Below are 20,107 nucleotides of genomic sequence, written 5' to 3' on the forward strand. Positions count from 1 at the left end.
TTTAGTGAGCTCACCCTAAATTTATATGTTAGCTTAAGGCAAATTCATATTTCTATGATCTTTAGTAAGTCCTACCCAAGAATAAGAATTGTTGGAGTGTCCAAGTCTACTTTTTTTTTTTTAGAACTTTTATTGAGATACAGTTAACAGACAATAAACAGCATATATTTAGAGTGTACAATTTGGTATCCCAATCTCCCAATTCATTCCCCCCCAACCCTCCCCGCTTTCCCCACTTGGTGTCCATGGTTTGTTCTCTACATCTGTGTCTCTATTTTGTCCTTTCTTGTCTCTTGTAACATTTTTTATTTTAAAGTCTATTTTATCGGATATGAGTATTGCTACTCCAGCTTTCTTTTGATTTTCATTTGCATGGAATATCTTTTTCCATCCCCTCACTTTCAGTCTGTATGTGTCCCTAGGTCTGAAGTGGGTCTCTTGGACACAGCATATATATGGGTCCTGTTTTTGTATCCATTCAGCCAGTCTGTGTCTTTTGGTCAGTGCATTTAGTCCATTTACATTCAAGGTAATTATTGATATGTATGTTCCTATTACCATTTTCTTAATTGTTTTGTTTTTGTTTTTGTAGGTCCTTTTCTTCTCATGTTTCCCACTTAGAGAAGTTCCTTTAGCATTTGTTGTAGGGCTGGTTTGGTGGTGCTGAATTCTCTTAGCTGTTGCTTGTCTGTAAAGATTTTGATTTCTCTATCGAATCTGAATGAGATCCTTGCTGGGTAGAGTATTCTTGGTTGTAGGTTCTTTTCTTTCATCACTTTAAATATATCGTGCCACTCCCTTCTGGCTTGCAGAGTTTCTGCTGAGAAATCAGCTGTTAACCTTATGGGAGTTCCCTTGTATGTTATTTGTCGTTTTTCCCTTGTTGCTTTTAATAACATTTCTCTGTCTTTATTTTTGTCATTTTGGCTACTATATGTCTTGGTGTGTTTCTCCTTGGCTTTATCCTGCCTGGGACTCTCTATGCTTCCTGGACTTGGGTAGCTATTTCCTTTCCCATGTTAGGGAAGTTTTCAACTATAATCTCTTCCAAGATTGTCTCAGGTCCTTTCTCTCTCTGTTCTCCTTCTGGGACCCCTATAATGCGAATGTTGGTGCATTTAACATTGTCCCAGAGGTATCTTAGGCTATCTTCAGTTCTTTTCATTCTTTTTTCCTTATTCTTTTCCGCATCAGTGATTATCACCATTCTGTCTTCCAGGTCACTTATTCGCCCTTCTGCCTCAGTTACTCTGCTATTGGTTCCTTTTAGTGTATTTTTCATTTCAGTTATTGTGTTGCAGATCTCTGTTTGTTTGCTCTTTAATTCTTCTAGGTCTTTGGTAAACTGTTCAATCTTTGCATCCAGTCTTTTTTCAAAGTCCTGGATCATCTTCACCATCATTATTCTGAATTCTTTTTCCAGAAGAGTGCCTATCTCCTCTTCATTTAGTTGTTTTTCTGGGGTTTCATCCCATCCCTTCATCTGGTACAAAGTCCTCTGCTTTTTCATTTTCTCTATCTTTCTGTGGCTGTGGTTTTCAGTTCCACAAGATGAAATACTCAAGAAGTTTTTTCTTATCCCTTATAGATTGTACTTTTTTCACTACAGTTGGTAACCAGGAACTTTTTATACTTTAGCTGAAATCAAAGTGTGAAACTAATGCATTGAAGAGTGATCTGAATACAGATAATTATAATTTTCAGCCAGAAAAAAATGCCCGGAGACTTGTATTTCATCCTGATCACAGTGGGATCAAGTAGTTAACCCTGTGGTGAAATGCTAAACAAATGTAATATTTTGTGTATTGTATTTTCTTAAACACTTGAGAAGAAGGTAAGCCAAGGAAAATGAGGGATCCTACAAGATTTGAGACCAGCCTAAAGTTGAAAAGGGAAGACGGGAAGCAACTGGAATGTTCTTTTCCTGAGTTGCTGTAGAATGATTTCTATATTAAGGCCATGGTCAAGAGTTGTGAACTTGTTTTTTTTGTTGTTGTTGTTGTTTACTCTTTCTGGGTAAATCAATGAGAGATTAATTGGTCAAAATTGAAATACAACTATCATGTCTGTAGCTGTTTAAGAATAAAATCAATGAATTTGGTTTACCATACATTTTGTTGATGTTTGTAGATTTAGGACTAGATCCTGGTGCCAACATTGGAAACTAAGGCAGATGTGAAGAGGTCTAGAGAAGGAGACTACTTTTTTTTTCTGTGTCACTCATGGTTTTAAGTATTTTGATTAAATAATAAATCTATAAAGTTAATTATATAATTTTAAAGAGTGGGATATATTTTGAGGAGTTGTTCCTCCTTGAAACGATAACATAAGCATCACTTTATCACACAAATATTTTTCTTACAAAGCTATTGAGCTTGAGGTAAAAGTTAAGTGACATTTTCCTGGGATAAGCTCCACCATTTGCTAACAGAATCACTTTCCATATTCATTTCAAAATGTCTACATCTCAACCTTTATAATCATAATCATAATTATCATCACAAGCTGCTCCCTCCTCTTATTCCTCCTCTTCAACATTACAGACACTGTTGTTCTTGTCAATTTTGATGGTCTCTACCATACTTCCCTTTTTTTGTGCATGTGTTTTTGATGCCAGGAAAAAAATCCAAGGAGACTACTGCTTTCTCTGGGGCATTTATCTGAGGGATGGTAAGGAAGGCTGGCTGGTTTTCATTTTGCATGTCAGAGGGAGGAAGGAACATCTATCACATCTGAGTAGTATAAAGACATCTTAGACAATAAGCAACCCATCCTAGGAACCATGTCTTCATCACATTCTCATGTCCAGACCTTGCATAGAGATAAAGAATACAGTGAAGGCTCTTTGCATGGACGAATGCCTGCCACATTTTAGGGCATAGAGTAGAATTTAAAGGCCCATCTTTGAAATAGTAATGGTGGTTACTGGCTCGTTTTTCCATCTCACATCAAGGAATTGGACGAATTATTCCACTTTGTTAAGAAGAGTGACATACAGTCAAGTTACATGAGAACTGGAAGGCACCCTCACTATTCCATTTTTGTAGATGAAGAAATCGAGATTCAAAGAAGAAAATTTTTTCCCTTAACACCATTTGGTGGTTGTTTTCACAAACATCTATATAAAACTTTTCAGTTTACAAAGCTGATTCTGTTTTCATTGTTTTTGTTTGATCCCTCTAACAACCCTGCCTTGTACAGTAGTCCCGCCGCACCCGTGGATTCTGTGAGTGATTGAATCTGCAGATGAGAAAGCTGCAGATACGGAGGGATGACTGTACTCCACCACTGTATTGAAGGACTTGAGCTTCCACTGATTTGGTATCTAACTGGGTTCTGGGACCATTTTCCCCCAGACACAGAGGAATGTGTGTACTGTTACAATAATAAATTCACCTTATAGATGAGAAAATTGTGGTTTAGGGAGATGAAGTGAAACATCACCCTCGCCTTCTCTCTCTCTTCATCCCTTGTTTCCACTCAGTCACTTAATCCAGTGGAGACTAACTCTTAAATATCGCTTGAATCTTTTCATGTTTGCGTATTCCCATCATCCCTGCTATAGAACAAACCGCCTTACATTTTCCTTTAAATCACAGTGACAGCTCATTATTGAGCCACTTGATACCAGGATTGACTCTGACCCCCACCCTATGTCCAAATATCCTAAAACAAAGATAAGATCACATTACTGCTCAGTTTAAAACTTTCAGTAAATCCCAGAGTGTATATCATCAACACATGGTGGAAAACTCCTTTAGGTATTCTGCCTATGGATTTCGCCTCAGCGTTTACACATCCTGTTCTTGTTCTCCTCCTCCATGTCTATATGCTGCTTTCTGTTTTACAGTTCTCAATGGGTCAGCTGATAATGGGAGAGCAACTCTTAGCAGGACAGGGAACATCTCTTTCAACTTGAAGATGCATTCATTGAATTCACTTCAATCTCTATTAGCTAGCATTGTGCTAGATATTTGGTAGACACTCAGCAAAGTTTTGCTAAATGAATGGATGACTGAAAGATGGGTTCCTTTAGTTCAAAGCCAAAGTTGCAGTTTCTTTATTTACTGGTGGCAAGGGGCATGATTTACTTTCCCCAAAATTCTTGACATATAATATGGTCAAAATGGAGGTTTCATTTAGGGACTTTTTTTCTCTAAATCTTTTCTAATATTCTTTAATCAGTTTATACTTTGTAGGTATTGGTTGCCCATCGCATGTAGAATATATATGTGTGTATATATACATATATGTCTCCCTCAAATAACTTGGCTTTTTAGGGTATTTAATGAATATGCTATTAATACTATTAATTTATTAAATCTAGTATAAGTTGTGAACTTGCATGAATAAACATTAGAAAGCCTTTTTTCCCTGAGTTTCACAGGTGTTACTTTTCTTTTGAAGTATGAAACATTTTAATATATGTCTGTTGTTATATTGCAGATGAAGATTCCTTTTCATCCGTTATTTGAGGTGTGAGAAGAAGGGCACCTTTTTCATTAGCCTTCCATCTGGTCACGTTAACATGGGCATTTACCTTTAGCAATGATCGCCCAGTTCTCTTTCCTGGTGAGTATATTAATGGTGTGCTAATATTTTTCTCTTTTAATCTTTTCAGGAGATAGGCTTATCAATTTCTTAAATGACCTCCAATGTGCTTGAAAATTAGGAATAATAAACACATGCAAATTAATGCCTGTTCATATTAAGCAGAAAATTCTTTTGGATTGAACAGATTTTTGGCTCATATACTGTTCATATAATTTGTTCCATTTTTTTTACATTAGCTTTTTTTTTATCAAAATCATGAAAAAGTTGCATCTGCAAATTATAACTGAGAAGTATTTCTTTCCTTACTGATCGTATACCTTTGATTTTATTTTATCTACCATTTGGTTGGCATTGATATGCCTTTCATGAGCACTTTTGTTTTCAGTTCCAAAATGTGGGCCAGCTATGCTGGGCTTCAATATTCCTCCTTTGATGGTATTCTTAAAACTAATGGAGGTGAGATCTTCAGTTGTGGCGATGAAGATCCTGTGTGCGGCGATGAAGATCCTGTGTGCGGCAACGAAGACCCAGTGCAACCAAATAAATAAATAAATATTAAAACAAACAAACAAACAAAAAGCTAATGGAGATGAGAGTGGCAGGGAAGAAGGAGGAGGAAGATACCCTTGGAGGGTTAACTGGAGCACATGACCCAACCAGCTAAGTTGAACACTGGACACTTGTGCACATCCGCCTGGGCCCTCGTGATTCCTGGGGAGGGGTCTCCTGGACTGGGATGGGGACGTGAAGGACAGGTGGTGGCAAATCTTGGTGTGGAGCCTACACCTGCTGCAGATGCTGTGTTGTATGATGTATGATGTAGCCTGTATTGTTATAACAGAGTCCAGGGATCAAGACGTGTGGCTCAGTCGTGCTGATGAGTAATTGCACAAATGGCGGCCACTGGTCCTATTTGTGTCCTGCTAGTTCCTGAGGTAATTCTGACAGAGCAAAAAGTATTTGATTGTAGCTCCCTCCCCGCCACGGCCACCTCTGACCCAGGTTGTGGGCTCAGATTAACTGATTTCCATAATCGAGGTCTGCTGACCTAGCTGTGACTGCGCTGTGATGCCTGTCGTTTTGGTTGCCTGCAGCACAGCTCTGATCTGCTCATATCACCTGTACCAGGCTCTGAAGTGCAGCTCATGAGCCACAGCACTTCCTACCCTACCCTCCTCTACATCAGGTGCGTCTGGCTGACCCTTGTTGTCTACCTGCCCAAGTTTGCATTGCTGAATCCTAATTTATTGCTTTACTTCAAACCAAGCCAGATCTGTATTGTATTCTACAGCATGGCAGTAGCCCCAGGTATTTACTGGGGTCCTAACATGTATACACCCGCCAGGATGATGTGTGCTGCCTGGGTCTCTCACCATTGTGCCCTTTGAACAACACAATACTCAAATACTGGGTCTTGTCCCTTTGGATCTTCTTATCTACCCCCAGAGCTTGTGGCTGCAATTGGGTCACTTACCCTAGTCCCTGCTCTAAGTAATTAGATATCTCTGCCACTTCCTCCTAGCTTTTCTCCTCCCACATTCCTAAACATCCGTCATGACTCCTGCCCAAGTTAGCCTAAATTCTGAAGGTTCTAAAACCCCATTAATGTGCTTGGTTTGTCCATTGATTTGTAGGTGACCAATATGTGTCAAATGGATTTGTCCCCACAAGGCCGAAAATAATATGTTCTAGAAGCAAAGAAACCTTTAGGAGCCTCAGGCAGGAATGAAGATATCAGTAGCCCATGAGCTTTCTAATCTTACTTTTAATGTGCAAGCTTTTCTTACCTGTCATAGGATTGCTGCCATCAAAAGCCTTGTTGTTATGACATGTCAGTGCTTTAAAAACTCAAGGTTAGCAGCAGGAGTAGAGTCATAGTCCATATAGATAAATTAAGGCAGGCCTCTTGGCTGTGAGGTAGAGCATAAAGTGTCATAGGCTGTCTAAAAAGCCCCCGTTGGAATGGGTGTAGATGTGGTCTGAGACACAATGACTTGTGCCTGTATAATGGGCCCCATGAGTCACACTGGGGTAGGAGGGCGACCAGGCAATTGGATTGTGGCACTGTTCTGAGTGGAATAATGTTTGAGGTGGGTTCAGGAAGTATGGTGATTTAGATTGCTGGGAAAGATGCAAGCAGAATATAAGTGATTTGGATGTTTGAGGTGAAAACTAATGATCAGAGAATATGCATTTGATTAGTGGAAGGTGCTTTAGGTTGTTTTTTTTTTTTTTTTTTATTTTGGACTTAACTTTGCCATCAAATTATTGTACCTGCCAACAGATGGAATTAAGAAAGTGAAGTTATTTTTTCTAGTTTAGATTTTCTGAAAGTGAGTTCTAAGAATAACCTGCAGCAGTATCTCCTGGGTGCTTGTAGAGGCGCAGGTTTTTGTGCCCCATCTGAGACCTACTGAATGAGAATGTGAAGGTGGCATCTGTGAGTCTGTCCTGATCCTATGTACTCTGAAATTTGAGAATAGTTTTTGAGGACCATTTAATTTTGTTCCATCAGGGCAAGCTTCTGAGAACCTCGCATATGTAACATGTAGAATGGGCTCTGTTTAGAACAAGAAGCCAATGACAAAGTTTAAAACATTTTGGAGTGTGGGGAAATGCTTTTACTCTATGAATGTACTTTTGGTCTTCAGGGATTAGAATAAGTTTAAGTCTACCATGGGGAACAGACAGGTAGGCAGGGTGGATGATACAAGATCTGGGAGCCTCCTGGGGAGCCAGAGAGGCTCAGAAGGTCTTTAAGATGCAGAAAGACACGCAAACTGGTATTCATCCTCTGGGTTTCTCTTCGTTAGGGCTTGCAAGTGTTGAACCCTAAAACAACTTGCCTAGGGTTGAATTTATAACTAGCCACCTCAGGATTGTTTCAGGGTTGTGTGGAGCTACTTCCACCAGAAATTACTGTGTATGATTTCCTCATTGAAGAAATCAAATTCATTAGAATTTGCGGGTTGGAAAGAGAATAGAACCACATGGCTGGATCCAGGGCCCTGAAAACAGTCTTACAGATCCACTGGATGACAGAAAGGAGAGGGATTATCTAGATACGCATGCTGCAGTGTGGTAGTTACTAGCTCGTAGCAGCAGTTTACGCTTATTAAAATTAAGTAATATTAAAATTTCAGTTCATTAAGTCACAGTAGCACATTTCAAGTGCTCAGTAGCCACATGTGGTTATCACATTGGACGGTGCAGAGATAGAACATTTCCATCATTGCAGAAAATTCTGTTGCACAGCACTAATCTAGAAGAACTAGCTTTGGTGGGGATGGGAAGCAGGAATGGTTTTATCTGCTGAAAGACACTGGCTAGTACAGGGTGGGAAATGTGGACCAGGGAAACAAAAGTAGCCTCAGGATTGAAAGGATAAAGTCCAATTCTGGGTGAACCAGGTTTGGCTACTTTCAGCCTGGAAAACCTAAACATCTATGTGGTGTCATTCCAGTTTGTATTTGAGCCAGTTCCCAAGGTGAATTCCTGATGCTGTTCTGATTCTATTGAGTATCGGCTTCCTTGCTTGAAAGGGGTAATGTAGAGGGGTAAGAGAGGCCCACTGGGAAATGTGCCTGTTAATGTAACAGGAACCAACTGGACTTTCATATTTTGGTTAGAGAAGCGCTAAATTCCTCTGGAGGTCCATGTAAGTGCTAATGTATCCAAAGAATGCAGACTTGCGAGGGACAGGAAAGAAGGCAGGTGCTTGCTTTATGCAAGCAACCCAGAGAATCTAGATTCTGAGACTGAGTTGGGCTTAGTCAGCCAAACCCACCAAAATCCAAGGGAGGAAAGAATCCTAGGGCAGTTGGACCAGCCAGACTTCTCCCCAGTGATGATGAGTGTGTGGAAAGAAGAGTGGAAGAAATACAAGAGGGTGAGCCAGAGGTTTTTAGAAAAAAATAACTCTCTTTGTTTTTGTTCAGAGTCTCTTTTCTTGCCAGGACTGTGATATGACTATGTCTGAAAGGGGCTCCACTTGGGGAAGGATGTAGCACTGGTGAGTCAAAGTCAGCCTTTGCCCAGATAACTAAGACCTTTTATTCTCTGGCCAAGCTTGTCTGACAGTCTCATTCTGTATGAGTTCCTTCCCAGGAGACTCTTCAGTTCCTGAAGCAAACAGTCTCCTGGCAGACCCGCCCTTCCAGGCAGCCAGACGTAGCTAAATATTAGTAGCAAACAACGCAGCTGCAACTCCTGCTATGATAAGTTTCCTTGGCAGACTATCACATGCCAGGAACTTTCAGGGATATTATTTAGTTGATTCCTCATAATGAACCTTTGAGAGAGGAATTGTAATCTCCATTCCACAAAGAACCAAACTGAGGTTCTCAGAAGTCAAATAACTTGCTTGAGGTTCCTGAACTGTTCTGGTGGATAGAGGATTTGAACCAGGTATATTTGATTTCAAAGCCCACATGCATCTCTTCACTAAGCTATGTTGTCAGTTGCACCTGATTGTTAGTCCTTAAAATTTGAGGCCTAGCTCTTCCCATTGTAGGATTTTGTCCTTGCAGAAAGGAGGGATTGTGGGTGACAAGATATGATGATTAATTTTATATGTCAATTCAACAGAATCATGGGGTACCCAGATATTTGGTCAGACACTATTCTGGGTGTTTCTGCCAGAGTGTTTTTTGGATGAGATAAACATTGTAATTTGTAAAGTAGATTGTTCTCCATAATGTGGTGGGCTTTGTCTCATCAGTTGAAGGCCCAAAAAGAACAAAATGAATGGCCTTCCTGAGTAAGAGGGAATTCTCCAGCAGACTGCCTTCATACCTCATCTGAAACATCAGTTCCCTGGGCCTCCAGGCTGCTGGCTTACACTGCAGATTTGGACTTGCCAGCTTCTATAATCTTATGAACCAGTTCTTTATAATAAATCTCTTTTTATGTAAATATGCACAGCCTATTGATTCTCTGTCTCTGGAGAACCCTGACTAATGCACAGGAGATAGAGGGAGAGTGAGGCTCCTCCATCGGGAACAGGAATCAGGAGGCTAGGTCTCGACAGGCACCCTTACCTTAGCTTTAGGTGTTATAAATACTCCTCAAAGCACTTACAATTAAATTTGTATACATTTAGGAATTAAAATTTAGAAATTAAAAGGAATGAGTAGAAATAGTTTCAAATAGAAACCAGGTGTGAATCTCTTTTGCCTAGGCATCTGTCTTTTTCCCCTATGGAAGATTCAGAATTTCATGAGGCTAACCTAGATTTATACAGATAAAATTCACAATGATTCTATAAGCCAAAGAACAGTCTTACTTTGTGTGTGAGGTATGAAAGTTCAGTAAAAATTCAATACATGAGAGAGCAACTGGAGCAGATTTGGAAACATCATCCAACTTGCGCATGGGTCAACACAATGCCAAATCTGAACCAGGCCTCTGGTGAGAGCTGTGAGCAAAGCTCTCAAAGCCACTCCTTTCCTGGTACAGTTGACCCTTGAACAACACAGGTTTGAACTACACAGATCTTTTTCAGGAGTAAATACTACAGTACTATGCGGCCCTTTGTTGTTTGAATTCCCACATGCAGAACCGTGGATATAGAGGAACCGCATATACCGAGGGCTGACTGTAAGTTATATGCAGATTTTTGACCACGAAGGGTTCACTCCTGTAACCCTTGCCATTGTTCAAGGGTCAACTGTAGTTTCCCTGTGCTTGTGCTGTTGTCTGAGGTCATTGTAGTGGGTCATTTACATCTTTCTGTCTCTGTAAATGTCCCACTCGAAGCAGTGACCTAGTTAAATGACTTTCTTTAATCATTTTCTAAGTTAACCAGTGAGGATTTAAGTCAGCTTTCTAAAACAACAACAACACAGATGGAAACTATTAAAAATTTTGAAGAGGGATAAAAAAGAAAGGCTCACTTTAAATGTATTATGAAAGGAAGAGATACTCGTAGATTTCTGTTTGGCGCAACACATTTTTTCCATAGAAATTTGATTATAAATGGTAGTGAGAAGGATTAGATCCTTATTAAATAAGATTTTGTTAGTGCATTTTTCACATGGAATAGACTAGGGAGTACTTTTATTTTTTAATGTTTTAAAAATTTTTATTTATTTATTTATTTATTATTTATTTATAGGCTGTGTTGGGTCTGTTGCTGCACACAGGCTTTCTCTAGTAGCGGCGAATGGGGGCTACTCTACTTTGCGGTGCGCAGGCTTCTCATTGTGGTGGGCGTGCGGGCTTCAGTAGTTCTGGTACGTGGGCTCAGTAGTTGTGACTCACAGGCTCTAGAGCACAGGCTCAGTAGTTGTGGCTCACGGGCTTAGTTGCCCCGTAGCATGTGGGATCTTCCTGGACCAGGGATTGAACCCATATCCCCTGCACTGGCAGGTGGATTCTTAACCACTGCACCACCAGGGAAGCCCCTAGGGTATACTTTAAGAATATAATCTTTACATTAAATTGAGAAGAGTTTATATAAAGATATGGGTTGTGTGTGTGTATGTATGTATATATATGTGTACATATGTGTGTGTATGTATATATGTATCTATATGATCTTTGATGCAAACCTCGTCATCAAGCCCCACATCCAATCCATCAGCAAGCCCTGTTGCTTCTGTCCTTAAATCCTCTGACCTGTCTCTTCTTCCATTGTAACTACTTAGTCCAGTTACCATTATCTTTCCAATTATGCAATAGTCTCCTAACATGTGACTTTCCTATCACATGCCATGTTTATTTCCTTGGTCGCACTCAACACACTTTGTACTTATTAAGTGAAATTGTTTATTCGCTTGTTTGTCTGTCTGTGCATGTATACTCTTAGTTCCTTGATACAAGACCCTGCTGCCTTGTTTGGTACAATAGTCTTATCTGTGGTTTCACTTTCTGTGGTTTCAGTTCCCCATGGTCAACTGAGGTTTGAAAATGTTAAAGGGAAAGTTTCAGAAATAAGCAATGCATAAGTTTTAAATTGTGTACTGTTCCTGATCTGTCCTGCCTGGGATGTGAACGGGATGTGAATTATTGCTTTATTCAATGTATCCCTCCCATTAGTCACTCAGCAGCCGCTGATTATCAGATTGATTGTCATTGTATCATGATGCTAGGTACAGGTCACCCTTATTTTACTTAAGAATGGCCCCGAAGTGCAAGAGTAGTGAAGCTGGTGACTCAGATGTGCTGAAGAGAAGCTGTAGTGCTTCCTTTAAGTGAAAAGGTGGACGTTCTCGACTTATTAAGGAAAGAAAAACAATCGTATGCTGAGGTGCTAAGATCTGCAGTATGAATGAATCTTCTATCTATGAAATTGTGAAGAAGGAAAAAAGAAATTCATGCTCGTTTTGCTATTGCAACTCAAAGTGCAAAAGTTATGGTCACGGTGTGCAAGTGCTTTTAAGATGAAAAAAGCATTAAATTTGAACAATAAGATACTTTGAGAGAGAGAACATTCACAAAACTTTTGTTACAGTTTATTGTTTTAATTTTTCTATTTTATTATTGTTAGCCTCTTGCTGTGCCTGATTTATAAATAGAACTTTATCATAGGTATGTATGTATAGGAAAAAATAGTATATATAGAGTTATTCACTCTCTCTGGTTTCAGTCCTCCACAGAGGGTTTTGGAATGTATCCCCTGTGGATAAGGGGGGGACTGCTTGTACTATAGACTTGGTACCTGGGGCATAGTTGGTGCCCAATATATTTGTTGAATGGAAAATTTACAACACAGATAAATGAAGAAGCAGTGAACTCACCAGAAGGTTGTTTTGTTTTTTTCCCTAATGATAGCCACATTTTGGGTCACTTAACATACTTTATAGACACAGATATAATTCATATGAAAATTTTAAGGAGTCTGCGATATAACGTGAAGTACATCTGAAGGTATTTTGCAGTAAGTTTAATTCTGACTTTTATTCGTTTGAAATATATACTTATACTATTCCTGATTTAAAAAGGAAAAAAATACATCCATTTTTATCTTTTTCTTTTCTTCTTTCCTGCCTTCCTGTCTTCCTTCCTTCCATCTCTCTATCTTCCAACCTTCCCATAACTTATTTACACATAGAAATACCTTCTTTTATGTTATACAGGTGTTTAAGAAAGCTTCTTGAGCACTGAAATTTTCTAAGTCAAATTATATATTATGATTTATATTGTTTTATAGATACTTTATCTTACTTTCTGACTAATTTTCTATTGGATGTAATTTCTAATTAGTATCCTATATCCCAATCATATCTATAAATATTATATATTTACACTTAAATGCACTAGAGGAAATACTATTAAAAACATCTCAGAATTATTTTGTAAATTAAAAGTTATTAGGCAAGAGAACAATTTTCACCTCTTTGCATTTATTGATGTTTGGTTGTATTTAAAATTTCTTGCACCATCTTGTTTTCTGAAGGCAAATAATACCTAGCTCCTCTTTCCTCGTAGGATTTTGCAGCACAGATGAAAGATGTAGGTTGAGACGGAACAATGAATAAAATGATTTTGAGAGTTGTGTTCTCTATTACATAGACAAAAAAAAAAAAAAAAAGGTCCTGTATATGTTTAAATCCTCAACTTGGGGATTGTTTGAAGTTTAATTCCCAGGCCAGTCTCAAGATATTCTGGCTTCTGTTGTGGGTGTTGAACTGGCACAGATTCTGTATGCATTACTTATGCCTTTCTTGGGGTCTGAACTGAAAGCCTCATGGATTTAGAGATGGATTAACGCTGGCATTTGGGGTATTACAGATGGAACACGGTGGAACTTTATTTCAAATAAACACAATGCATGTATTTCATTCGTCTTCTTTTCAGTGGTTTGTGGAGGTGAAAAGGAAAAAATATTTTGCTGCTTCTGTTGAAATTAAATTACAGAAATTATATGATCATGATTTTAAGGATTTAGGTTCACACATTTACATAATAGATCTTTCATAATCAACTAAGTTAATTTTAATTCTTTGGGCTAAAATGTTTGAATGTGTTTTTTGCCAAGATCTATTATTCCCTGAAAGGCAGACAGGGTATCCACTAATTGTGTTTCTTCACAGGTTTGGCTGAGCTGTTTAAATGAGCTGTAGGCCTGCTTATTTTATTAGTCTAAGTATTCAAATCTGATTAATATTTGGACAGTATTTAGTTAGCAGTGTGAAAAAGAATTTTGAAAATTAGCCCTGTCATATTTTAGGAAGCAGTTTAAAAATGTGTAGTAAGATAACCTCTAAACTGTCTTCACAGAACAACTAAAGTATTAGCTCAATTTAAAATATATCACAAGTCAATTAGGAAAGACCAGTTGAAATGCACGCATGCCATGTGGTTTTGTGGATAAAACATAGCCATTGAAACCAAAAGATATGGACTTAGGTCCTGCTGCCACTACAAGCTAGTGGTTCAACCCCTGTGCAAGTTATAGAGCTTCTCTAATTTAAGTTTTCTCAGTTGTAAAATGAGAAGAATCATACCAATCTCATAGTCTTATTATGATTTAATGCAATACATATGTGAAGATGCCTAGCAAGAATAGAAATGCAAGATATAAAGGAAGGCATGAAATAAGAAGTGAAAGGATGAAGGATGGAGAAGTGAAGGGAAAGAGTCTCTTTTTTCCCCATTCCATGCTTCTCTAAAACCCTTTTCCCCAGGCCCTTTTCCTTTCTGTGGCTCACCTTTTTCTCCTCTCAGTAGCTGTCCGCCTTTTCTAATAGAAAGTCAGTGGGGCTTGCTCTTACTCAAATCTGTGCAACAAAGGCCCTGGCCATGAGGAGAAGCAGAGCTCCTCAGTGGCTTGCTGGTAAGGGGACCGGGGCGGTCATCTGCACCGACAAGACGTGCGTCCTCATTTTCCTCTCTTCCTTTTTATTTTGCTTTTTAAATCAGACCAGAACAAGATAACCTTCTAAACTCTTCACAAGCTGATGGCTTTTTAGTAGGAGGTTGACTGACAGCGTTTAGGCCAGAACTGTCCAATGGAAGCAGATTGTGAACCACAGATGTGAACCACATGTGTGATTTTAAATTTCCTAGTAACCACATGAAAATAAAATGTAAAAAGAGACAGGTGAGATAAATTTTAATAATGTATTTAACCCAACATATCCAAAATGTGTCATTTCATTATGTAATCAATATTGTAAAATTATTAATGAAATGTTTTGCATCCTTTTTTCACATTTTAATTTGGACTAGCCACATTTCATGTATGCAATAGCCACATGTGTCTAGTGGCTACTGTATTGCATAGGGCAGGTTTAAGACGAATTCCCCACCCCACCCCTGCCTTCAGCCCCACCCTCACCTCTCTTAAAGCTGTCTGAGAATTTTAGGAATAAGCTGAATCACCAATCCCCAATTCTTCATATCAGGAAAGTGAGATCCAAACAGACAGTAAATTGTCCAACATTATTGTCCAACTGCTGAGTGCCTCAGCCAGAACTCAAACTCAGTTTTCCTGACTCAATTCATTGTTCTTTCCAATTAAACATGTAATTTATGAATTACAATTTAAAATCAAAGCTATTGGGGCTCAGATAAATGAAGTCACAGTACAACTCACTGGGAGGAATCGATAAATTCCTCAAGGAGTAAAACAACACATTCCTGACAGGATTGTGTGATAGAGAGGGTAGTGTACTGGCACCTTGATACTGTAAGAAACTAGTCTTCTGAATTTTGTGAAAAAAGAAACCTGGAGGCCTGGTTTGCCGTGGGAAAAAAAAAAGTCCGTAAAAATCCTTTCATATTTCATCCCCACATTGATGTTAATGACTCTTGCAGTACCTAGTATTATACCCGGCCCAGAGAATCTCTCACAAACATTTGCCAAATCTCTTTAATCACTTAGTAAATAGAATAGAAGATTAAAATTAGAAGAAGTATTGGAAACCAGTTAGTGTAAACTTTACAGAAGACAGTGGTGGCAAAGTGCCCTGTAACTCCACAGATTTTAATACTTTCCCCCTCCTTTTAACGTTTCAGATGAGAGAAGTGACTTGCTCAAGGTCACACAGCTGCTAATTTGTAGAATCCAGATCTCTGTATACTGCCTAGGGATTTTTTAAAAACATAATTTCAGTTCCTCTAATTAGACAGAATTGAATCCATCGCTAAACCATGTCTTGTGAATGGAGGGAGTTTGGAACTTCAAGATATGACATCTAAATTGGAAATTTGGGAAAGCATTTACTGAGCTTGAGAAAATTATCTGTTTCTTGAGAGTGCTGTTAAAAAGCTACAGAAATGCAATTATTTTGGATTTGTTTTAGTGCTCTCGTATTTTTAGAGTTTCCCCATAAACACCTCCCTTGAGGAATATACTGCACTTGGCGTGCCGCGGTACCTCAGGATGTCTTTAGCAAATGCAGTTGACAACTTGACAAGACATCTGGATTTCTGTGTTTCTGAGAAAGCCCAGGTGCTTATTCAAGATATTTTTGCTTTCTGACTCTTCAGTTTGACTAATTCTTCCCCTCTTTGTTGAGCTCAAACAACTTCCTAGCACAGAACCTGGCCAACTGTCAAGATGGAGCTATTTCTGCCCACACACACTGCTAGGCTCCAGACTGTTGTTTAATACAGACTCTGTGTTTCAGATAATTGAGGGCATGTTTATAAAGCAAGAGCGGTGGCAGCAAGGGCTGTGGAGTGGCATCCACGCTGAGAAATCTGATGAAATCAGGGTACCACATAACTTGGTCTAGCGCGGTGATATTGCACTGAGAAGCGAGGTGGAAGAAAACATCCCCAGGATAAAAAAGAACAGGATGAAAATTTCCTGGTTAAAAAACAAGATATGGATTTTTTCCTTCCCAGACAGATTGTTAAATAGGCTTTACTTGTTCATTGGGGTCTGGTAATGAAAGTTGACAGGATATTAAGGTTATTTCAGGTTCTGCTGTGTCCCAGGGTCACGTAAGCCTTCTGTTATGCATGTTAATCCACCTCAGCACTCCTGCCAGAAGCTGCCTAAGTAGGGCAATTGGTTTAGTATGCACTCTTCCCCTTCTCAGTTTAGTTGAGAGGCAAAACCTACCAATTAGCAGAGTATGCATTGAAAATCAAGGGATGTTTTTCTATTCTGAAGACATAGCACCAAAATTTGTGATTAATAAATGATGAATTCAACTGCTATTTCCTCAGAAATGCCAAGCAAAAAGAAGAAAGCCATGCCTCCCTCCTCCCCCCCATTTCTTTTTTGGTGTGTGCACACACATGCACATGTGTACATCTGTGTATGTATGTAAAACTAGATGGTGAATTTAGCATCACAGACTGGAGATACCGGTTGGCTCCTGCCAAGCCCAGCTTATATTCTGTCTTTCCTCCTCTTTAGGCATACTGCTTCATTGTCTGCAAAATCACCACCAGCTATCCTGTTAGCTATGGAAAAGGGAACAACATCACTAAGGAAATACTGGAGATGTAATTAAAACCTCCCTTTGGTGAAAGGGAGGTTGCAAAAGTGTGATTCTAGACCGAATCCATTAGTAATTGAGTGTCCCCACCAACAGACATTATTCTGGACAGTTCCTTGAAGGAGACTGTAAACTTCTTATGGTTATAAAATGACCAGAACAACCTGTTCTTGTGGTTGTTATTTCAACCTTAAGCTGGTCGTTTTCTGCACAACCGATGACAGTAATGGCATTCACCTGAATCCATCTTTACCACTTACTAAATGTGTGACCACAAGGAAGTTACTTAACCTCTCTAAGCCCCAATTTTCTCAATGTGAAATGGAAATAATTGTACCTATATCTTAGGATTCTTATAAAGACAAATGAGATATACTGTTTGGCTGTGTAATTGGTGATCTATTAATGGTCACTACAGTAATGATGAAAATAAATAAAAATTCAAGATTAGTTCTAGTGAATTGTTGCCCCCTTTTGTCTGCTTCTTAAGGTGTATGACATTATACCAGAGCAAGGATGCTCTATGCCCAAACCTAAGTGGTCAGTGCGGAAGAGAAAAAAATACCTCTCTTTACCCACATTTATCTTTGAGCAAAGCCATAAAAATGAGTTTCATTCTCTTCTCTTTTGATAAAAGCAAAATGTATTCACTCTAAGTGGCTATTAGAGGGCCAATCTCTGTACAGCCCATTCTATATAATAGGTACTCAAAACTCGTTCACTCTATAATGGCTTAATATTTTCTGTACAGTGACTAGTGGTGGTGTAGGCTCCTAATAAAACATTACATCAACTCTCGAACCTCTGAATCTTAGAAGCAGATGTTTTCCTAACATCCTGTAAATACTCCAATCATCTCAAACTGCTGGGATTTCACCTTTGTACCATTTTTAGAAATGTGCCCATTGAGTAATGGCCCTGTCTAATCTGTTTGACGTTTATTGGTGCTCAATGTGTAGCAAGGTTGGGAGATGTAGCAGAGCACATTCTAAATAAATCAACAGAAGAAAGCAAACTAAATCACAGGGGGAAATTACAGTGTCCAAATCATTTATACACTGGTGATTACAGTTTCACCTGGGTCCCACTGATGTCACACAAGAGTCTCCAAAGCCCTAGGAATCATTCGTCAACCTGACTAAGCCTGCTCATCCATGCTTCCACACTGCATTGACCGTGGCAGTGGAGACTTACAACAGTCTAGCACAGGCAGGTTAATTAGGAAGGAGAGGAACATATGGAGAAGAAAATGGACTAGATTTGGAGGGGTTCTGCTACCATTTCTGCTATCAGCTAGCTGTGTGATATTAGGGGAGTCACTGTACATCTCTGGACGTCAGTTTCCTTAACAAGAAAATGTATGTATGTCTTTGTGTGTATGTATGTGTTTTGGGGAGCATGTGTGTGAGAGATTGGTTGTAATTTTCGTACTTTCAAAAGGATCAGAACCACTGTTTAATTGTTATCTAACTGAGAACTCAATATAGAAAACTGATAAAAGAGGAATTTATGTTTGGGGAAAGGGACCCAGAGCAGACTGGACTTCTACCCATATCCTGTGGCAACTCCAAATAGACTCTCATAGATACCTAGATTTCTCCAGTCTATGTGTGATTACATGATCTGTAAGGTCTCACCAACTCTAATTTTATTTGAGTCTGTGGCAAATTCATCTGCACAAATAAAATGTTGGGCTTGTGAAAATAACTTATTAATTTTTAATTTATTAATTATTTTGCAAATCATGCAAATAATTTATCAAATAATTCATTAAAGTAGTTGGTTTCAAGTCTCATGAGTCTATGGTTTAAGGTCTTGCATTGCATTTTTTACTAATTTACAATAAATGAATACAAATACCCTTTGTGTTTTGTTCTCACCACCTACATTATTCTTATAACAAATGACCAAATTGTGTTCATTTAAAACTGTAAGCTCCTTAGAGTGTCTGCTTTCAGTCAGGATGGAGAAAGTCCCAAGAGACTGTTGCTCTCATCCTGATAATGAGAATAAGTTGGATCATCTACAAAATCATAGATTCATTTTTGACCCATTAGGGACTTGAGGAATTCGAAGAAACCTAAATGAATCACGTCCCAGGAAACACAAGTTCCTCCTAGGAGAGGAGAGAGAACCAGAGAGGCCTTGATACTGGTTTGGAGGTAGAGTGAATATGACACAGATTCGGGTAAGGAAAAATTAGACAGACTTTTAACGAACTTCTAAGAGTTGCATTTGGGGCGGCATAATGGATTGGGACCCTGAGGACTCCAGGCATAGAGCAAGTCTGTATCTGCCCATCAACTCTCTCCTGTGAGCTTTCACTGCCTGCATGGGGTAGGCTATGAAGATTGAAGGCAGAGAAGGGGGGGAGAGAGGGATCTCTCCGAGCACAGGAGTCCTGCACCAAGTGGAAAGTAGATGGCTGCTGAAGGTTGGGGCTAGGGCAGCAGGGCAGAGGAAGATCTTCCAGGCGCAGAAAGCTGGAGGAGGGACTGAAGAGCAAATCAAATTCCGCAGCAACTTAAAACTAGAGAATGGGCTGTAAAAGAGAAAGAGATGGCCAGAGTCTCACAGATCTTCAGATTTCAAGCCCAGCTAAAAGGAAAGTGTCTATCCTGCCCTCAAAACATATGAAGCCAAAAAAACAAAACAAAACAAAACATATGAAGCCAATGGTGAAATGAATATAACTGTAAAAAATGCAAGACCCAGTTCAGAGATTGAGTGAACACAGAATACTAGCAGCTTGACAGAAGAAGCGAGACATCCTTTCTGGGGAAGGGTGGGATTCAAATGATTTTTACTTCAGAGGGGTGGGGTGCAAATATTATTCACTTCAGTCTCTACTACTATTTTACATATAATGTCCAGAATTTAATAAAAAATTTCAAGACGTGAAGAAACTGGAAAATGTTAACCATGGTCAAGAGAAAAAAGGCAGTAGAAGCAAGTCAACACATGTCCCAGGTTCTACAATTCTTAAAAAAAAAAAAAAAAGAACTTTAAGCATGTAGAAGCAAAGATAGTTTTTTCAACAAATGGTACTAGAACAAGTGGATATCCATGTGCAAAAAAAAAAAAAAAGAAAGAAAAAAAGAAACTAGTCACAGTCACCCTTCACAAAAATTAGCTAAAAATGAATCAAAGACCTT

The 20,107-nt window shown here is 38.9% G+C and overlaps 1 long non-coding RNA gene across 2 annotated transcripts in view; it reads left to right on the top strand.

Moving 5' to 3' along the window:
• The window catches only part of LOC130855793 (uncharacterized), a 245,061-nt gene that overhangs the window by 25,618 nt on the left and 199,336 nt on the right, over positions 1-20,107 (top strand). Inside the window, exons 3-4 of one of the 2 annotated variants that reach the window (XR_009054378.1) lie at positions 4,447-4,572; positions 16,871-17,330. This is a non-coding gene — a long non-coding RNA (uncharacterized LOC130855793). Of the gene's footprint in view, positions 1-4,446; positions 4,573-16,870; positions 17,331-20,107 lie in introns of those variants that run through there. The other variant, XR_009054377.1, reaches the window with a different exon arrangement.

The sequence above is a fragment of the Hippopotamus amphibius genome, chromosome 6 (genome assembly GCF_030028045.1).
Source record: "Hippopotamus amphibius kiboko isolate mHipAmp2 chromosome 6, mHipAmp2.hap2, whole genome shotgun sequence".
Taxonomy (NCBI): domain Eukaryota; kingdom Metazoa; phylum Chordata; class Mammalia; order Artiodactyla; family Hippopotamidae; genus Hippopotamus; species Hippopotamus amphibius.